Here is a 14049-nt window from a genome sequence, read left to right on the forward strand (position 1 = left end):
CAAAATGGTCAAAATCTGCACTGTAGCTGAAAATAAATGAAAAATTCTAACAAAATCCATTTGAAACAAATACGACCATAATCAAAATTTTTATTTTTAATGAAATTACATTTTCTGAAGAAACAAAATATTCTCAAGTGCATATCGCTACTAAGTAATAGGAAGAGATTGCATATTTTATCTTTTATCCCAGTCATGCACTTGTTACATTCACTGCAAATTAAAACATCTTTTACTTAAAGGGCTATGAAACTTAAATATTGTCTTGGTCTGTCTAAAAGCAAATGTTTTCAAATGCATTACATCTCTTTATCTCTCTCATATTTTTGTAATGAATCTTTCTGTACTGAATAAACCAACTTTTTCCCCCTCTAGGAATTCTTCCTATCAGCCAGTAAGCAGTAGAGTCCTAGGACTCAGTTGTACACAGTCATGCACTTGCTGTTTGTTTCACATTTAATTGAAATAGCTATTACTTAAAGGGACAGTAAACACCTTGACATTTGTATATAAAATATTGTTATATATAATGAAACAGTTTTGCAATGCAATTTCATTATTTATTTTGTCCCCATTTTTATGTAATTTAGCTTTGAAAATTGAGCAATTTCTAATTCTCAGACCTTGAAATGCATCCTGCTGACTTTTTAAGGCTATAACTCTGCTTCATATCTGTCCCTAATTGGCTTTATCAGATAACAACTGCAAAACAATGTACTTTATACTAACATTATAGTCGTGGCTATCCTTGTTGTCTGCAGACTAAAGCACAGATTGGCTCATCCAAATAAGGCAAATACTGGGTGGAGTTTGGCTACTGAAAAATAATTGCAATAAAAAGGATGTTAACTGGTTTTAAAAACATTAAGACTTGGCTGGTATGTTATTCCAAAGCAGCACAACAAAAATATATTGTAATTACAAGGGATTTACTGTCTCTTTTAAGGGATAGAATGGTCAAAGTTATGGGTGCATTTACATTTTAAATATAAGCATTTTCGCAGTATATTTTAATTAGAAAAAATGCTTCTAGTAAAGGTCATTACTGTTTTTCAGCGGCATACACACATATGCTGTAATTGCCCCATGAACCAGCATTAAAACACCACACCTTCTCAGAGAGTCAGCAGTGGCTTGTATGACACAAATGAGGTCTTCACTGATGCAATAAACACCACCTTTAGCTCTCTAAGCAAGCATGGTGTTTGCTTCCTAATCCTCTAGTAACATGTAGCATATGTGCGTATGCCGCTGAAACAGTAATGAGTTTTATGAGAAGCATTTTTGCTAATGGAAGTATTTTGCAAAAATACTTCAGTTGAAAATTTAAATACCTTTACTCACATTTCAATTTTATTTCAATTTTGAGTTTCCTATCCCTTTAATGTTTTTCATGCAACAAATAAAATTAAAAAAAATGAATAAACAAATAAAAATTAACATGGTCAATTTGTGAACAAAGCCACCACAAATTAGGTTTATTCAGTAAAGACACATTGTTTTGAATTAATAAAGAAAACAATTGTAATTAAATAGAACTCTTTTAGGGGATGCAAGTAAATAAAATAGGCATTGTATTCAAATGTTTTCATGTATAACAAATAGGAGCAGTTAAAGGGACATTCCATGTGCATTGTACGTCAGTGCATTTCACTTTTGGATGGAAGGCTTTTTGCAGTTTACTTGCATTCATAAAAATGTTTTTAGTAGAGGATATCACTGTTTTAAGTTAGAGCTTTTACTGTGTATGTGCATGTGAAGCATATGTAAATATGCTTCGTGCACCAGCATTTTGAATTCTCTGCTCAGGGAGCTGGGGATTCCTTGTATTGTGTTGGCAATGACCCAGTTTACATAGTACAAGTCACTCACTGACAGCTCTCTGAACAGACACACTGTTTGAAATGCTGGTATAAGAAGTATATTTAGATATGCTTAACATGCACACGCACGTAAAAGCTCACAACAAAAACAGTGACTGCTTTTACTATAAGCATTTTTTTGTCTAATGCATGTATATTTATAAAATCTTACTATTCTAAATTCAAATGCATTGATCTGCATTTCAGTGTTGTCTGGAATGTCCCTTGGGAGTTATCAGCCACCAAAACAATTGCACAGCTTTATCATATGTAAACAAAAGTATATATTCTTCTAGTTACAATTTAACTATTTAACCTTTTCATACAAAAACATTGCATTTCTTTTTCCTGCATCTCTTTTATATACCATATAAGATTCTTTGCCTTCAACTTCCTTTTAAAGAAGTTTTACTGAGTCTGAGAAGCTGTGTCATATTGTCAAGTAGGAGTTAAAGGGGCAGATCCCTTCTAGTACATGCTGTAGATAAGAGAGCTGTGATTAGAAGATGAGTGAATAGAGGGAGGAGAGTCACGTGTTAAACACCCTCACGTACACACACTGTTGAACAGTTGAATAAATACACTCAAGGCAATGCACTGAAGGTAGGTGTGAGCAGCTGGGCATGTTTGCTCTATACTGTGTATGTGTGTTCCTGTGCCAACGACTGTGTGTGCCAGTATTTCTTCACACTATACGTCATAGCCTGTCTCTTTTCTGTGCTTTTAAGCTTTTCACTAAGATTGTGTATGCAGTCTGTACGATTGAAATCAAATGAATAAATTGTGTATACAGTTTTGAAGACTAACTTGTACTTTCTCCAAGCCATATTATTCCATGATACGGTTTCACCAAGTTTTGGAGAGATAACTTAGATTTCAGTGAATCAAGCCTTTTGGGTGGAACTGCATCCACTCCGCATAGCATATATAGGGCTGATTACATTTATATAATTACAGTGATATAACACATTAATTTCTAGTGATAAATATCCTCCCAGTGCTATATTAACTTTTGGAGCTCATTCAGGTAGTGGGACAGCATTAGTGAATCAGCATCATAGGATATTGTATTTCTTTGTATTTATTTAAAGAGTGAGTGGATGATACTATGAATGTTAGAGCAAATTTTTAGGACTATTACTTCTTTTTCAAGCAAAGAAATTACAATGCTGATACAAAATACTAGCACAAAGCAAATATAAGCCATCACCAACAAATAGCTTACAAATACACATTTTAATAATAAGCAACTATTCCATCCACTTTCCAATTAAAATACTATCACATACAACTGACATTCTTAGAGTCTTGCACAACTTTTTTTTAAAATTAAGTTTTCTTGGAAGACACACAACTGGGTTCAGTAACATGACACAATGTGCTATAGATTCTAGAATAACCAGTTTCTTTCTGTAGGACCCAGTGGGAATTCTTGTCTCAGGGATATATATATTTAGGACACACTAAAAACTTCCAAAGAGCTTCAGACTACCAAGGAAAAAAAGGTAAGTCTGTCCTATAGCAAAGGGTGTAAATAACTTAACTTTTTAAAAATGTAAATGTGTGGAGCCAGTAGATTTATTAGGAGTTTGTGTTTTTGTGTTTATTTCTAATGAGGTTTAGATTGAATACCAAATAAAAAAATTACAGAAAACTTTAGAATTCATGTATTTGAAATTAGTATCTGTGTGTGATAATAGATTTTACATAGGGCAAAAAGCAAACATTTAGGGTGTGATATTTTTTTTCTCTTTCTGTGTATGTGGAACATACAACATTTGGCAATTGGAATATTGAGAGGGAGACTATACAGATAATGGCAGTTGATATGAGGCGACACAAGGAATTGCAGATGTTTTATTAAATTAGTAAAGTAAATATTAAACTCAAAATTTCCTTCCCTATAAAATATAAAAACAAAAAAATTTCAACATTCTGCCATTATTTTTTTTTGCAATTTAACTGAGAAAATACTAATTTTCATTGAATCCAGTGAGGCTGAGGTGAATACAGTTTACTTGAGATCAATGAGCCTGCAACATTCTGCAATGTGATAGGAGCTCCTTATATCTTTAGTAGACCACAATAAAGTAAATAAGATAAAAATACTCTGGGATGCTTTTCAAAGGAGATCACACTGACTGTAAAACAATTCGAACCTGGCTTACAATACAACAAATGTAAATGCTTTTAAAACATTTATATAGTATGCAGACATTTTGCAATGCAGTGCTTAAAGGTCTACTCCAAATTTGTTATTGTTTAAAAAGATAGATAATCCCTTTATTACCCATCCCCCAGTTTTTCATAACCAACACTTTTTTACCCTTGATTACCTTGTATCTAAGGCTCTGCAGACTATTTATTTATTTATTATCTATTGACTTGCATTTGAGCCAATTAGTGCTGTGTCCTGCACAACTCCAAAGGAGTAAGCACAACGTTATCTATATGGCACACATGAATTAGCAGAATCTTCTGAAAAGCTAATAAAAAGCATTTGATAAGAGGCTGTCTGTAGTGGCTTAGAAACAGGCAGAAATGTAGAGGTTTAAATGTTATAAAGTATATTAATCTAACAATGTTGGTTGTGCAAAGCTGAGAAATGGTTTAGTAAAGGCGTTATCTATCTTTTTAAACAGTAACAATTTTGGTGTAGACTGTCCCTTTAAAGAGACAGTAAACATGTTGAGATTTTAATATCTGTGTAGTAAAACAACTTTTTCAATACACTTTCATTTATTTTATTTTTACTCAATTTTCCTAAAATTTAACTTTGGAAATTGTTTTCTAATTCTGGCAACTTGAAGCACACACAACAGGCTCCAAATAAGGCATATATATCATGTACAATACAATAAAAAAGAAAAAATGTGAGGCATTATGAAGTTTATTTGCATATACTTAAGCAAAACCCCCTGTTCCAGGGAAGCTTTTTTTTCTATGGAAATGTACAGAAGTGAGAGAAAATAATCTATTGTGTGGTGTCACTAAATTAGCCATAACTTTTTTTAAACTAGTTTAAAATTATAATGTAAACAGTGATTTTGCCAAATCCACAAGACCACCCCTTCTCCCCATCCCCACATATTTTTTCTTTGCATGTAGTTACAAGCCCTGCCGTATTCCTGCTGCTTCTACTAAGCTATCACACACTTGATTAAAGTACTCAGCATGAGCTGTGGCATTAGAGAGGTGGAATTTTTATCCGCAATCCTGTTTATCCGTCTAAACTTCTTGTTATGAAATTTGGAACAAAAAAATATGATGTCTGTATTTAACAGAAGCAGTCCAGAGCCCAGTGTAAGTATATTCTCTCTGGGGAATTAGGTCTGGAGTGTTTCAGGATTTCTTACTTTTGACTTGAAATCCTAACAAAAATCCTTTTCTCTGATGAAGAGGGGGAAGGGGATATCGGATGAGCGTCTATTGTCAATTATATAATTACTTCAGCAACTGTGTCAGTAGACATGAATGGGGTGAAATTCCTGATCAGATGCATTTCATTCTTAAATAATACATAAAATAGAGTTGCAGAGTTTTGGAAACCATTGTAAATAGCTAAATAACAGCTGCGTAACTGGAAACTATTGGCCCACAAGACAAAATGTAAAGCGGTTGTTCCCTTTTCTTCCATATAACACCTCTGACCTCTTTGAACCTCAGGGATATTTTTCACATCTTAAAGTGTTTAGTTTTTTTTTCTGTGCTGTCAAGTCACAGTAGGAATCAGTGTGACACACAATTTCACGTCTCTTTTCCCCATCACACTAAAGGGACATTATACACAAATTATAAGGTGCATGATAATGCACATTCATATCTAAGAAGAATTTTAAATGAACCATAAAGACCACACAATTTTAAATAACTTTCTAATTCATGTCCATTATCTAAACGTGCACAATATTTTTATATTTACACTTTATTAGGCACCAGCTTCTACTGAGCATGTGCAACAATTCATATAATATACATATAGGCATTTTGTGATTGGATGATGGCTGTCACATGATGCAGGAGAAAGAAAAATGGAACTAAGTACTTTTGCATTGTCTTGTTATTATGCATTAGTCAATCTGTTTTTTTTTTTCAATGGCCCTTATAATGAATAATGCAGCTTTATTTTTTTGTCAAGAGAGTATATTATTTTATGTTTTTTTGTTGTTTTTTATTATTTTCACTGATCTCCATATTCCACAGAACACAAGGACCATCGCTAACCGTTTTTAATATTTTTATTATAGCCAACTGGTAGCAAAACATACTTGAGTCATACATTTGTGTGTCACACAGGACACTATCATAATGTATCTTTATACAATCCAAGAAATAAGAAAAAAGAGAAAAAAAATATCCACGACATCGATTTAAACTACTTGTGTAAAACCTTATAATTACGACATCTTGCATATATTTGTTCCAATTACTATCCGAATGAACTGAGATGAATTTTTTTATAGGCATTTTTAACCTGATTAGATAGTTGAACTTCGTAAGCTCTCTTTTTTTAGCCCAAATATTCATATAGGCTTTAATTTCGCCCCTTATCACTGCTTTCGAGGCCTCCCAAAATATTTCTATTTTATGGATATACCCTTTATTATCAAAACAAAAGTCATGCCATTTCTGTTTTAACCATATGACAAACTTCGGATTATTAAAAAGGTACCTAGGATAAACAAACATAGAAGGTTTGCTGAAAGATCTAGAGACCAAAAAAAAGGTTAATGAAATGATCGCATGGTCCGATATAAGAATTTCGCCTATCGTGGCTTCCGTTTTATGGTTAGAAAAAGACTCTGAAATAAAAAAAAAGTAAATACGGGAAAAAGTTTTATGGGCTTGTGATTCACAAGAGAATCGTTGCACATCCGTTTTAAGAATACGCCATATATCAATATGTTTAAGTTTATAACACATTTTTTTTAAGATATTCTGCTCCTTTTTTATATTCTGAAAGATTTTTTTTTTCGATAGTCTATCCAATGCCGGACAAATTGTTGCGTTAAAATCCCCGCTCAAAACCAGGTTTTCTTTAACAAAAGGAAAAATTTTACTTTTAACCTTGTCCCAGAAGGGTACAGAGAATTTGTTGGGGGCATATAAGTTACATAAAGTTACTTTATCTTATTGACGTAAACCTGTAGTATTATATATCTGGCCTCTGGATCCACATCCACATATAATATTTTGTAATCAAGAGTCTTGCTAAATAGTATTGCCACCCCACACTTCCTACCGGTAGCTGAGGAATAAACTATTTCTCCATCGCTAACCAATCACAAACTAATACACACATTTATAAGGATTTGATCATGAATCATTGTTTGCTCATATGCAGTTACAGAAAGAGATTGAGATAGTTGCATGTCCCTTTCTATTTTATTAATCTGGGTTAGCATTGATGCAGCTTAGTTAAAGGGACATTGTACTATAAATCTCTGCATTAATGTGTTCCCAGTGATGTGTTTTACCTGCTGGAGTGTATCAATTTTGTGTACAAATAGCTAATTTATCTTTAATGTGTCATTTAACATAGCTTATTGTTGGACCACCACTGCTGAAAATAAAAAAAATGGCCCACATGAACAAGCAGTCTCCTGTTGTGAAAAGCAAATAAAAAAGCATGTGATAAGAGACTCTCTGTAGTGGCTTAGAAACAGGCAAACATTTAGAGGTTTAAATGTTATAAAGTACAGGATATTAATATATCAATGTTGCTTGTGCAAAGCTGGGGAATGGGTAGTAAAGGCATTATCTATCTGTTTATTGAATACCAATTTCCGGGTAGACTGTCCCTTTAAGAGACTTTTAAATGCACTTCTTTTTTCAAAAGTTCTTTGTTTTCATGCAGGTAGATTACTACTTGTGCTTTCGTGTTTTAACGCTGAAAAAATTGTCATTTCAAGGTTAAAACAGCATCCATTACAAGTCTTGTCGGTATAACTGAACCGCAAGCCTTTTAGCCTGTAACACAACGTCAGTCCCGCACTCGTAAAAATTACGTTTTTTTCATGGGATTTCCATAGCGCAGCCGTTACGAGTTTTGCGGTGATTCTAAATAGCTTGCGTTACACCCTATAACGACAAGATCCGTACCGCCATCTGAGAGCAGTAGTTATGAGTTTTGCGCAACAAAACTGTTACATAAAACTCATAACTAAAGTGTTACAAAGTACACTATCACCTATAAACTACCTATTAACCCCTAAACCGAGGCCCTCCCGCATCGCAGTATTAAAGTTATTAACCCCTAATCTGCCGCTCCCGATATCACCGCCAACTGAGGGCAATTATGTAAATATATAAAACAGGCAATGAAAGACAGTGTGCAAACAAGGCGTTGTGGAATATATTGAAAAATTGATAATAGGAGTAAATGAGAAAGTTACTTAAAATTGCATGCTCTATCTGAATCATGAAAATTTAATTTTGACTAGACTATCCCTTTAAGGGAACAGAACATGAAATACAATCCGCAGCTAGCTCCCAGTAGTGCATTGCTACTTTACTTTTGAGCCTACCTAGGTATGCTTTTAAACAAAGGACACAAAAATAACTAAGCAAATTAGAAAATAGAAATAAATTGGAAAGTTGTTTTTTGTTTGTTTTACTGCAATTATTATTCAATAGCCAAACTCACCCACTATTTGCCTTATGTGGAGGAACCAATCTGCGCTTTAGTCCACAGAAAGCAAGGCTAGCCATGGTCATAAAGTTAATATAAGGCTTCAAGTCCTGAGAATTAGATATTGCTCAATTTTCAGAGCTAAATTTACATGAAAAGGGGGCAAAATAATGATTAGAAATATATTGCAAAGTTGTGTCATTGCACAATATAAAAATATCAAGATGTTAACTGTCGCTTTAAGATTCTACCATTAGACTTTACACATTTTGATTAGTTTTTAAAGCATTAAAAGAATAAACACATTTTTAAAACATATTGTTAGTATAAAGATCTACTAATAAAATGCAAATATTCCTAGGTCATTTTATTCTAAAATATCTTCCACTAATACTCAAATATATATTATTATTATTATTATTATTTTTATAATTTTTGTAAAGCATCATCAAATCCCATAGCTCTGTTAAAGGACCATTAAATATGATAGAATTATCAGCAAAAACAAAATAAAAATGCAATAGCACTTACTCTCAATTTCAAATGAACAGTAGATTTTTTTTCCTGACAAATTTTAAAATGTCTTTCATTTCACTGCCCCCTGTACCAAACAGTCATCAGCCAATCACAAACACATAAGCATGTATATTGTGAACTCCTGAACATGCTCAGTAGTTGCTGGTGCCTCAGAAAGTGTGCATATAAAAGACTGTTCACAATTTGATAGAAGTAAATAGAACGGGATTTTTATTGAATGCTCTATATGAATAATAAAAGTTGAATTCTGAATTTAGTGTTCTTTTAAAGGGACATAAACACATTCGCCTAGATTACGAGTCTTGCGTTAGCCTTAAAAAGCAGCGTTGAGAGGTCCCAACGCTGCTTTTTAACGCCCGCTGGTATTACGAGTCTGGCAGGTACAGGTGTATCGCTCACTTTTTTTCCGCGACTCAAGCATACCGCAAATCCACTTACGTAAATTGCGTATCCTATCTTTTTAATGGGATTTGCCTAACGCCGGTATTACGAGTCTTGGAAAAAGTAAGCGGTAGACCCTCTCCTGTCAAGACTCCTACCGCATTTAAAAGTCAGTAGTTAAGAGTTTTATGGGCTAACACCGTAACATAAAACTCTTAACTAAAGTGCTAAAAAGTACACTAACACCCATAAACTACCTATTAACCGCTAAACCCCCCACATCGCAAACAATTAAATAAAAAAATTTAACCCCTAATCTGCCACTTCAATAAATATATTAACCCCTAAACTGCCGCACTCCCGCCTCGCAAACACTAGTTAAATTTTATTAACCCCTAATCTGCCGTCCCTAACATCGCTGACACCTACCTACATTTATTAACCCCTAATCTGTCGCCCCCGTCGCCGCAACTATATTAAATGTATTACCCCCTAAACCTAAGTCTAACCCTAACACCCCCCTAATTTAAATATAATTTAAAATAATCTAAATAAAATTACTACAATTAACTAAATTATTCCTATTTAAAACTAAATACTTACCAATAAAATAAACCCTAAGCTAGCTACAATATAACTAATAGTTACACTGTAGCTAGCTTAGGGTTTATTTTTATTTTACAGGCAACTTTGTATTTATTTTAACTAGGTAGAATAGTTATTACATAGTTATTAACTATTTAATAACTTCCTAGTTAAAATAAATACAAATATACCTGTAAAATAAATCCTAACCTAAGTTACAATTACACCTAACACTACACTATCATTAAATAAATTACCTAAATTAACTACAATTATTTACAATTAAATAAAATAAACTAAATTATGAAAAAAACAAACACTAAATTACAGAAAAAATAAAATAATTACAATTTTTTAAAACTAATTACACCTAATCTAATCCCCCTAATAAAATAAAAAAGCCCCCCAAAATAATAAAAATCCCTACCCTATACTAAATTACAAATAGCCCTTAAAAGGGCTTTTTTTGCGGGGCATTGCCCCAAAGTAATTGGCTCTTTTACCTGTAAAAAAAGACAATACCCCCCCCCAACCTAACACTACCCCCTTGAAGATCACCCTACCTTGAGACGTCTTCATCCTATCCGGGCAGAAGTGGTCCTCCAGATGGTCTGAACTCTCCATCCTGTCCGGGCAGAAGAGGTCCTCCAGATGGCCAGAAGTCTTCATCCAGGCAGCATCTTCTATCTTCATCCATCCGGAGTGGAGCGGGTCCATCTTCAAGGCATCCGACGCGGAGCATCCTCTTCTTCCGACGACGATGGCATCCCTTCAATTCCAATTGGCTGATAGAATTCTATCAGTCAATCAGAATTAAGGTAGAAAAAATCCTATTGGCTGATCCAATCAGCCAATAGGATTGAGCTTGCATTCTATAGGCTGATTCAATCAGCCAATAGAATGCAAGCTCAATCCTATTGGCTGATTGGATCAGACAATAGGATTGAAGTTCAATACTATTGGCTGATTGGACCAGCCAATAGGATTTTTTCTACCTTAAAGGGACAGTTTAGTATAAATTAAACTTTCATTATTCAGATAGGACTTTTAATTTTAATCAACTTTCCAATTTACTTATCATCAAATTAGTTTTTTTCTCTTGGTATTCTTAGTTTAATCTAAACATAGATAGGCTCATATGCTAATTTCTAAGCCTTTGAGGGCTGCCTCTTATCACATGCTTTTTAAATCTCTTTTCAACACAGAGACAAAAAGTACACGTGGGCCATATAGATAACACTGTGTTCAGGCACAGGGGGTTATTTAAGATTTAGCGCAAAACAATGCTAAATTTAAGACAATAGATAATAAATAGTCACAGTCATGTGATCAGGGGGCTGGAAGAAGGTTTCTATATACAAGGTAATCACAGAGGTAAAAAGTATATCAATATAACTGTGTTGGTTATGCAAAACTCGGGAATGGGTAATAAAGGGATTATCTATCTTTTAAAACAATAACAATTCTATGGTAGACTGTCCCTTTAATTCCGATTAGCTTATAGAATTCTATCAGCCAATCGGAATTGAAGGGACGCCATCTTGGATGACATCATTTAAAGGTACCGTCATTTAGTGTTAGTCGTCGGAAGAAGAGGATGCTCCACTTCGGATGTCTTGAAGATTGACCCGCTCTGCTCCGGATGGATAAAGATAGAAGATGCCGCCTGGATGAAGACTTCTGCCCGTCTGGAGGACCACTTCTTCCCGGATAGGATGAAGAGTTCAGACAGTCTGGAGGACCACTTCTGCCCGGTTGGCTGAAGACGTCTCAAGGTAGGGTGATCTTCAAGGGGGTAGTGTTAGGTTTTATTAAGGGGGATTGGGTGGGTTTTAGAGTAGGGTTGGGTGTATAGGTGGTTGGGTGTGTAGGTGGTGGGTTGTAATGTTGGAGGGGTATTGTCGTTTTTTTTTGTTTTTTGTTTTTTTTACAGGTAAAAGAGTTGATTACTTTGGGACAATGCCCCGCAAAAAGCCCTTTTAAGGGCTATTTGTAATTTAGTATAGGGTAGGGATTTTTATTATTTTGGGGGGCTTTTTTATTTTATTAGGGGGATTAGATTAGGTGCAATTAGTTTTAAAAAATTGTAATTATTTTATTTTTTCTGTAATTTAGTGTTTTTTTTCCGTAATTTATTTTATTTTATTGTAATTAATTGTAGTTAATTTAGGTAATTTATTTAATGATAGTGTAGTGTTAGGTGTAATTGTAACTTAGGTTAGGATTTATTTTACAGGTATATTTGTATTTATTTTAACTAGGAAGTTTATTAAATAGTTAATAACTATTTAATAACTATTCTAACTAGTTAAAATAAATACAAAGTTGCCTGTAAAATAAACATAAGCCCTAAGATAGATACAATGTAACTATTAGTTATATTGTAGCTATCTTATGGTTTATTTTATAGTTAAGTATTTAGTGTTAAATAGGAATAATTTTAGTGAATTGTAGTTATTTTATTTAGATTTATTGTAATTATATTTAAGTTAGGGGGGTTAGGGTTAGACTTAGGTTTAGGGGCTGCAGATTAGGGGTTAATAATTGTAGGTAGGTTGCGACGACATTGGGGCGGCAGAATAGGGCTTAATAACTATAATGTAGGTGTCGGCGATGTTGGGGGCAGCAGATTAGGGGTTAATAAGTATAATGTAGGTGGCGGCGGTGTCCGGAGCGGCAGATTAGGGGTTAATAATATAATGTAGGTTGCGGCGATGTCGGGGGCGGCAGATTAGGGGTTAATAAGTGTAATATTAGGGGTGTTTAGGCTCGGGGTTCATGTTAGGGTGTTAGGTGTAGACATAACTTTTATTTCCCCATAGGAATCAATGGGGCTGCTTTCAGCCGAATCAGCCCCATTGATTCCTATGGGGAAATCGTGCTCACTTTTTTGCGGCTAAAGCCGGGTTTAAAAAAACCTGTAATACCAGCGTTGTTTGTAGGTGAGCGGTGAGCATAAACTGCTCGTTAGCCCCTCAAGCCTTACCGACAAAAACTCGTAATCTAGCCAATTGTAATTACAAGACATTTATGTTGTGTAACTATAGAATACAATTTTTAAAACTAATATCTTTTTTACTGTAATTATTTTTCAATAGCCAAACTCCAGCTACTATTTGCCTTATTTTGAGGGGAAATCAATATTGGCTTTTGGCTACTGACAACAGGGCTAGCCATGATCATAGAGTTAGTGTAAAATGTTATTGTTTTGCAGTTGCTATCAGGTAAAGCTAATTAGGGACATATATGTAGCAGAGTTAGCGTTGAGAAGTCAATAGGATGCATTTCAAACATATCCTTTCTCCTTTTAAAAAAAAATAATAATAATAATAATATATTTATTGAACAGATTCACGGTACATATAGGAAAACAGAAAAATGTGTATCCAGTGTAATCATAACAAAGAAAAATCAGATACCAAGAATTACATATTGACCATTTACAATGAGAGTTTATATCTTAAATCATACAAATAATAGCTACTAATATGCAGAGATAAACAATAAGTCAGTATCCAATCAAAGGATCAATTTGTCCTTATATTAAGAAAGACAGTAAACCAGGGGCAGAATGGCCTTCCAATTTTTAAGAATAAGATGTCTAACAAGCAGAATAATAGTATTTATAGTATTAAGATTGGGTGTAGGTCCATTATCACGACTAAATTAAAAAAAAAAGATATTCTCCAGAAGTAAGCCAACATTATCCTTGTATAATCTATTAAAACCAGTAAATAATTTTCTGCCAATACTGGAACATTTTGGGGCAAAAGCCAAAACATGTGAACTATATCTGCTTTATTCAAAGCGCAAAGAGGGCATAAAAAAGTTTGAGTAGAATAATAGTTATACATTTTATATGGAGTTATATTGTAATTATTAATTAGTTTCATATGGGATTATTTCCAGTTCATAGAGACCAGATAATTGCCCATAAATATGAACTTTGTTGGATAGTTTCAATCTCTAATGAGGGAAATTGAAAGGACAAAGAATTCAGTAATTTGTTCATACAAAGAAGTCCTTGTAATGCTCGTGGGATACTCCTCTATC

The 14049-nt window shown here is 33.8% G+C and overlaps 1 long non-coding RNA gene across 1 annotated transcript in view; it reads left to right on the plus strand.

Moving 5' to 3' along the window:
* The first annotated feature begins 2400 nt into the window (after window positions 1-2400).
* LOC128663810 (uncharacterized) overlaps window positions 2401-14049 on the plus strand; it is a 67155-nt gene continuing 55506 nt past the window's right edge. Inside the window, exons 1-2 of the long non-coding RNA XR_008402899.1 lie at window positions 2401-2465; window positions 3279-3367. This is a non-coding gene — a long non-coding RNA (uncharacterized LOC128663810). The remainder of the gene's footprint in view (window positions 2466-3278; window positions 3368-14049) is intronic.

The sequence above is a fragment of the Bombina bombina genome, chromosome 6 (assembly GCF_027579735.1).
Source record: "Bombina bombina isolate aBomBom1 chromosome 6, aBomBom1.pri, whole genome shotgun sequence".
Taxonomy (NCBI): Eukaryota; Metazoa; Chordata; class Amphibia; order Anura; family Bombinatoridae; genus Bombina; species Bombina bombina.